At 36.1% G+C, this 8,846-nt stretch overlaps 1 pseudogene; it reads left to right on the forward strand.

Moving 5' to 3' along the window:
• Positions 1-4,490: 4,490 nt before the first annotated feature.
• On the forward strand, positions 4,491-7,763 carry LOC118810648 (annotated as a pseudogene).
• The last annotated feature ends 1,083 nt before the right edge of the window (positions 7,764-8,846 follow it).

Consider the following 8,846-nt stretch of genomic DNA (forward strand, 5'->3'; position numbering starts at 1 on the left):
CAAATATTATTGTGAAATAATATTTTTCTCAAATCCATGTGTGCCACAGTTGTTGACACACCTTCATTTAATACTTTTAGTAAAGATAACAGCTCTCAGTCTTCTCTTATAGTGCTTAATGAGACTGCAAAACACATGGCAATGGCTCTGAGACAGTTCCTCCATACAGACTCTCTGCAGATCTTTCAGATTCCGAGGTCAATGCTTGTGGAATGTCCTCTTCAGCTCATCCCACTGGTTTTCTGTGGGGTTTAAGTCAGGGTACTGGGGTGGCCATGGCAACATCTTGATTCTGTGGTCACTGAACCTTTTTATGTTGATTTTGATATGTGCTTTGGATCATTGTCTTGCTGGAAGTTCCAACTATGGCTCCAACCAAGCTTCCTAGCTGAGGCAGTTATGTTTTGATGTACTATGTTTTGATGCTTGAAGGGGTCCATGGTGAAAAAAATAGCTCCACTGATCACAGATCACAGAATTTGAGTGGAAATGAGAAAAAGTAAAGGACTAATTGGACGTTTGACGAATGCCTCGGTAACACTTTATAATAACGTTCATTTATGAAATATTTATAAGCTTTTAATTCATAATCAACTAATCATGAACTAATGATGTATTTAGAGTTATAAATCATTAATTATTATATTAACAACACTTTACGAGACACCTATAAGCTCTTACTTCATGATTAACAAATGATGAGTAGCTCGGGAATTCAGTAGTTATTATTCAGTTATGTACATACTACAATAAAAATTCATATGTTAGTAGCATATTTACAAACTTTAAAGTTTAGGAGTTCTTTAGCCAAAAAAACCTTTCAAAGTAAAACATCTATAAACTTCTACTTTATGATTTACTTATCATAAACTAATCAAGTATTTAAGAGTTGTTCTTCATTGTTTTATACATTAATGGCAGTGGTGCCATTTGAGCAATACAGTCTACAACGTGTCCTCTTTACAAGATATCAGGGTTTTATAATGGTCCATATATAATAATACATAGAACTGTCAGCACACCTCCCTGGAGAACTCCTTATTCTCTGTCTGCATATGTATGAAGACCTGGTGTCGTTGATGACTGTTTCCCATCACTGCAAACCTGTCATGCAGGTTTCTCCACTACAGCATCTGGACGATTTGATCCTTCCTCTCTAGGACGGTCACCTAAGTGCTTGTCCAGTGCCTTGTAATCTCAAGGCTTGATTACAGTCAGGCCCTTTCAAATGATCAAAAGGGTTACTTATATCACCCCACTGCTGCGTTCTTTTCTCTGGTGTCCAGTAACTGTTCACATCAGATTTAAACTCTGACACCCGCCTACAAAGCCAAAAAATGGACCAGCTCCTTCCTACCTGATGACCTAGAGCAGTTTAAGCTTCAAATACAGCCCAGCTTCACCCAGGACACATGAAAGACAAACATCAAGACTCTTCCATTGGATCCCATGTGCTGGAACAAACTTCCACTGAACAGCAGAATTCCTCACCATCTTCAAATGGCGACTGAAGATCCATCTTTAGACTCCAGCCTATTTACAGTAGTAGGGATATGTTTTCTGAGTGGACAAGAAAGCACTTTTCTCTCGATAAGTGCTTTTCCTTTATGCAATAAATGTAATTTAAATATATATGCTACTATTTCATAACTAATGATTGACAAATCAGGATGTTATTCACTTTTAGTGAATGTACTGCATATGCATTTAAAAAAAAAACATTAAATTAAAAAACACAATTTTCACAAATCAAAGCTGCTAATTCAACGTGCCTTTTGTGAACCACAGTAAGATTCATTACAAATTTTTGGGCCTACAAATGATTTGTTAAACATTAACAAACAGTAGTGACTTTCTTACTCATGTTTTATAAAGGACCTGTTCATTACATATAAATTATTTGCAATATTTTTGCAGCCCCTAATCTAAAGTGGGAACTATTCCATATATATGAATATCTAAAAATGCCTATAAGTCATTTACAAACTGAAGTCCTTTTGTTAAGTCATTTATACATTAATTTATACATTAATATAAAACATTTTGCAGCCCCTAATCTAAAGTGGAAACAAAAAATGTATAGACTTTTAATCAGGCTGTTTACTCAGTACTATTGCTAGTATTAAGCATGAGCTAGCACACAAATTCTTTATTTTATTCAACCATAAAATACAATTTATCAAAAGAGAACAAGTGAGTTGTTTGAATTTTTATTCCATATAATAGACACATTTGAGTTAATGTTTTCTAATAGCTATTTGCCAAACATTTAAAAGTAGCATTTACTTTTTTGGCAAACCTTCAACCTTAACTATATTGTAACTTGTCCTGCATGAACATTAGTACAAAAATGCATGTACAGTCTTTACAGGTTGCCTGCTAAATTAATAGGACTAAAGTCCGGTTGAGTTTAATGTGGCATCTCATTCATGGAGTTTTCCAAGATCATGAATTAGCTGTCCTAGAGGCCCAATATGATGCTTTTTTGCTAGCCATTCATACCATTCAATTACAGTCAAGTGATTCTTCAATAGCTCTTCTGTCCGGTTACCTCTAAGCCTCCAAACTGTTTCCTTGTATGTTCTCCAGGCCCTCTCTATATGCTGGGTGTGAGCCCCTGTCTGAGCATCCACATATGATACACTGTGATTGACTGTGTAATGCCTGTAGTCAAGCTGAGGTAGAGCCTGCCGGTAGGCACGCCACTCATCACTTAGGATAGTGGATCCCCTCCTGACATGTTGAGTGATGAGTGGCATGAGTTCCCCTCTGGACCTCCGCTCGACGAGGCGAAGAACTGGCTTTCTTTGATTTGTGTCCCCAACTTTCACACCAAGCATTCCGAACACCCACTTCCTCCTCCTCCATCCCCCAGCCATCCGTCCTCTTCCATACTAAGTTAGATTAAAAGGAAAGCAGTATCACATTAACTGCTTAAATGGCTATGTCCTGCCACCCAGTCTCATCTTGTGTTACAAAGTAATAAAAATTAAGAAATACTTATGGTTCTTATGGTTAATGAATAATAAGCCAGGATAGGGATTAACCTCTTAAACTGCAAAAGCTTATATATGACACATCAGTTCCTTACTCTCATAATTACATAATATATTAGCCTTTTAGGTAATGTTTTACCGATTGGCAGCCTTCATAAAGCTGCATGACAACCTCCATTAGTCTTTCATGACAACAAACATAAACCTACATAAACATTTACAAAGGCTCCAACAAGCATTAACTGTTATAAAGGCTGCTTTTGTCAACAATTCATTTGCTGTCTTCTGGAAGTACCTGGGTTGAAAAAATGTGCCAGGATCTGCTAACCCTAGAAAGTGATTCAACGGCCAACATTAAAATGTCCTATTAGTTCTATGATGTGTTTTAAGAATTGCATGCGAAATGGACACTATTAGGAATAGGAGAGCTGTGGAAAAGATATGACAACACTAAAACATCAGTTGTCATAACATGTTATTTCACACAGAAAGTGAAATGTCATTACCTGATAAATCTGTACATTGGCGTATTCATTACGTCAACTTTGAACTTGACAGAACCAGACTTTACGACAACCAACACTTGTTGTGATAAACCTTTATAAATGTAAGATAATGTCAGTCATAAGAGACTTGTGTAGGATGTCACCTAGCCTTAAACACTGCCTTTCAGTAAAGTGTTACCACCTGTTACATATAACCAAAAAAATCATCATTGTTACTTGGCAATAAGTCTTAAGATTAATAGCTAAATAAAAGGCCTACAAGGGTTAATTATTTCAATTTAATTATTACTACTAACAAAGGAAGGAAAGGAAGAAAACTATGAAGAAATTAAGAAATGTATGTCCATTCAACATCATCACGACTATACAAAACGCTATACTTATATTAAAATATACCTGCCTTTCTTTTATGCCTGAAGTGACTCTCGTCTATAACAATGAACTGCCTGCGTCCTCCAATATGCTGTCCTTTCCTTCTTCTGAGTTTTTCCATTGACATCACACAAGCCTCTCTCACCTTTATGGCCATTTTTGACAGAGTTGCTGAACTCCCTGCTATTTCATCAGCAATCATGTCGATTTGGCGTAAACGCAGACCTTGAGAAAACCTGTAGGCACATAAAGATTTCTTGCCCTCGATCAGTTTCCTCAATTTTTTCTCAAAATACAACATTTTGGCGCAATTATAACCAGACGCGCTGCAGTTAAATATGTTCCACTCGAGTGGATGAGATTCAACCTTATATCACTATTTATTATCTATATATTGTACATATTTATATTAATCATGCATAATGCATATTTATATACCTTTTTTTTTTACTTCACAAATTAACTTGATTTACGTTTAATGAATTATATGTATTTTGAAATACAAATAAACTATTAAAAGTGAAGGTGGAAGTTTGGTGGACGAGTTGAGTTTATTCAGGACGGCACCGGGGGGCGCAACAACACGCACGCTGCCGCATGGAGAAGTGTCACGGTAATGGAGTTAAACACAGCCACTTCAACTCGGTCCAGGCGAGCTCAGAAGGGAAATAAAGGCACAACGTCGTCGTCAACAAAGACAAACAAGCCAACGGAAGACAACAAGGATGGAGAGGATGGCGCAGGTAAGTGGCGTTAATGTAATGATACAGCCAGCTAGCGTTAGCTGTCTGCTAGCTTATAAACGAACGTTAGCAAATGTCGCTATTTAGCGTTAGCTCCTGTAGCTTCCTAGGGCACTTGGCTATCGTTAGCGAGTTAGTTCGCAGTTTTTTGTGTATATCGTATGTAAAGCTATGTTAGCCAACTAGTGAGCTAGTACGGGTTTGCTCTGTATATCGCTGGAGAAAAGTATAGCGAATGAAGACTGAACGGCTTGGCGGCTCATCGCTCGCACGATCGTTTTAGGAGCCTCTCAGTCAGTATGTCAGTCACTCAACTTTCTCTTGTGCAACTCCGTGGCTGTTGGGCTAGCATTAGCTAATATTCTGTTGATGCTATCTCGTTAGGACTTGTGAGAAATGTATAACGCACAGATATAGTTTATAATATTTATCCTTTCAGGTCTCAGTAGATAGAGAATCAACAAAAAAGTAGTTTGTTCTTGAGAAATGTTAACATCACATTACATTTTAAAACAGCTCACTGCATATGTAAGGACTGCATTGATACAATATCAAAACAATCTCAGCAACGAGATTGATTTCTTTAATTCTTTGAAAATATTGCAGGCCCCCTATAAGCCCCAACAGCGGCAATGTCCTTGAAAAAACAACAGATTCTGCTCGCTGAAGCAAAGAAGAATGAAGAGGCTATGTCAAAAACAATTGCTGACTTGAAAGAAGAAAGGACAGTCTTCTAAAACAATTAGCCAAATGTAAGTGTTTTTTTATTAATAGAGGTGCAATGTAGCTATGTAGTCTTATTAACCTTTTAGTGCTCCTGCAACAAAATAATTGTACAAAAAATGTGGTTAATTCCTACTATTTCACACAACAATGAATGTTTTTTTTATTGAAGTTTTGCTGCAGTTTGTGTCCATTTAAAGTAATGGCTGTTGACAGTAATGCATCAGTAGCACAGTTTTACATTTGCCACACAGATTGCAGAACAGCAGAGACAATTGCAAAATGACATACAATTTGAGTGTGTAGTTAATCATAATTCAGTGTATTTGGGCATTTATGGTTATGACTCATTTACAGAACTGCTTATCCATTTACACTTATTTTATAGCAAGATGACTGATCTGATCACTACATTTGATCAAACATTTTTGGCTGATTGAGGAATACACAATGACCCCATTCACAACTGGGACCTCATTTGGTCTTAAAAAGGTCATATGTGAAATTTCACCTGAAAGTAGTGATGTATAAAGCAGAATTTCAACATTAAAGGTTATACGCATAGACACAGGTTTCCAACCAGACATATATATGGGTTTAATTCTGTAGCCTACTGTGACAGACTTTGGTTAAGGAAGTTGTCATAAATATAGCTCCAGTTTGGTTACTTTGCCCTGTCATTAGTCAATATCTCACTAGAGTGTATTGCAATTCTGTGCACATGATTTATGGCAGACATCACTAATACATGAGGCTAAGGAGGCTAATTACCCCCACACAGACACGCATTGCTTATGTTGTAAGAATACTTTGTGTTTGTCCAGGTTTTATATATATATATATATATATATATATATATATATATATATATATATATGTGTGTGTGTGTGTGTGTGTGTGTGTGTGTGTGTATATGTATAAATATATATATATATATATATATATATATATATATATATATATGGATATGTATGAATAAAAGTTTGGGCACCCCATATCAAAATTACTTTTTTTTTTATTTTGGAGATCAGTTTTATGTAGGTCTATTTTATTAGTACTGGAATAATTTGCAAAAGAAAGATCTGTTATTTCTCTTCATGTCTCATTGATGTTTGGTTTGTTTGATATTAGACCAGACGAAAGATCAGAAAGGTGACACAGCAGAGGAAGATTTGATTGATCTTTGTGGGGACCAAGACTCAGAGTGGTCTGACATCATCCTCTTCTACATCAACCTCAAGTTCCTCTGATGAGCGGAGAAAGAAAGGAAAGAAACACAAGTGCTGCCACAAGAAAAAGCTCAAGAGAAAGAAGAGCAGAAAAGAAAAAGAAGGAAAGATGCAACAATTCAGACAGAGAGGTAAATGAAACCACAACTAACCCATAGATATATTTAATGTTCTACTTGCTGTAAAACAGAGGTGTTTATAAATCTGAGTGGAGTCTTTGGGGTCTATGTCTATGAGTTGAGCCAAACCAGAAGTAAAAGCCTACTAAAAACCTGACTAAAATAATGGGCTTTCCATTATACAAATACATTACACGTTTAAAAAAGAAAGACAACACAACTTGAAACAGGTAGTTAGTCTGCAGTTTATGTAGTATGTAAGCTTGTAAACATCTCTGCTATATCAGTTTTTTTCTAACAAAAGGCTAATTTTTAAAGCTGTTTCAAACCAGACAATGCTGTGAGGTGCAGGAGAACAGCACTGAAGTAATGTCTGCCCAAGACTGTATCAGTTAGCAAAACTGAAAGGCAAAGACTAGATTAGATTTTAAATATTTTATTCATTTCCTCTATTAAGGTTAGCGGTTCAAATCAGTTTCAGTTCTCTGGCAGAAAACTCACAAGTCGTAAGTCTTAAGTTTTAAATCAGTTGGGAGTCGCTGACTAGAGTCCTGCTGTATAAAATGAAATAAGATTAAGGGGCCGATGGAAGGGAATATTTCAGTTAATTTGTTTGTAATGTTTTTAATTGTTTTTTTTTTTTTATCTTTGTGTTGTTTCTCTGTAGCAGGAAATCCTCAGCAGGCGGTAAGAAGATACAGAAAGATTTTGCAGCAGTACAGGAGGGGGAAAAATCTTCATGCTGCCTACTGTAGTGGCCAATGCTCCCATTGCAGAGCTTTCTATTGTGGCACCTCAAGAGTACAGTAAGCTGTTGGAGGGTTACTCGCGACAAGAGAAATTGCAGGTGGTTGCAAAGAAGTGCATGGATGTTTTAAACAATGATGGACAGTTGCTGACCACTGTGGAAATGTACAAAAAGAAAAACAAACTTTTATCTTTAATGAAAAGAAAATAAGAAGGTTGTTTGTTTTGTTTTTTTTATTTGCTACAACTGCCAACACTCTTGAATTAGGAATTAGAAGTTGTGCATAATAGAGTCAAATTAGCACTTTTTAGGGAACATTTGCTTTGGTAGGACGCTCTGTGTTTTGCTTTAAAATTGCAAAGAGAGTGTAAAAATGTTTGCTACTGTGTTTGTTACAGAGTAAAGAACTACAGTGTGATAATTCAGTTGCTTTTTTGGTTTATTCAATAAAGTTCTAATCACTCTGTTATCTCCTTTTGAGGTTTCTAAGTGATTTTAAGGTCCTAAAGTCAAAAGGCAGGTAAAAAAAAGGACTTCAGTTTGTAAATGACTTATAGGCATTTTTAGATATTCATAAGTATGGAATAGTTCCCACTATAGATTAGGGGCTGCAAAATGTTTTATAAATGTTGACCAATTAATATATAAATGACTTAACAAAACGACTTCAGTTTGTAAATGACTTATAGGCATTTTTAGATATTCATATATATGGAATAGTTCCCACTTTAGATTAGGGGCTGCAAAAATTTATATGTAATGAACAGGTCCTTTATAAAACATGAGTAAGAAAGTCACTACTGTTTGTTTAACAAATCACCTGTAGGCCCAAAAATTTGTAATGAATCTTACTGTGGTTCACAAAAGGCATGTTGAATTAGCAGCTTCGATTTGTGAAGGTTTTATTTTCTAATTTAATGTGTAAATGCATATGCAGTACATTCACTAAAAGTGAATAACATCCTGATTTGTCAATTATTAGTTATGAAATAGTAGCATATATATTTAAATTACATTTATTGCATAAAGGAAAAGCACTTATCGAGAGAAAAGTGCTTTCTTGTCCACTCAGAAAACATATCCCTACTACTGTAAATAGGCTGGAGTCTAAAGATGGATCTTCAGTCGCCATTTGAAGATGGTGAGGAATTCTGCTGTTCAGTGGAAGTTTGTTCCAGCACATGGGATCCAATGGAAGAGTCTTGATGTTTGTCTTTCATGTGTCCTGGGTGAAGCTGGGCTGTATTTGAAGCTTAAACTGCTCTAGGTCATCAGGTAGGAAGGAGCTGGTCCATGTTTTGGCTTTGTAGGCGGGTGTCAGAGTTTAAATCTGATGTGAACAGTTACTGGACACCAGTGAAAAGAACGCAGCAGTGGGGTGATATAAGTAACACTTTTGATCATTTGAAA

This window comes from Colossoma macropomum, unplaced genomic scaffold (genome assembly GCF_904425465.1).
Source record: "Colossoma macropomum unplaced genomic scaffold, Colossoma_macropomum, whole genome shotgun sequence".
NCBI lineage: Eukaryota > Metazoa > Chordata > Actinopteri > Characiformes > Serrasalmidae > Colossoma > Colossoma macropomum.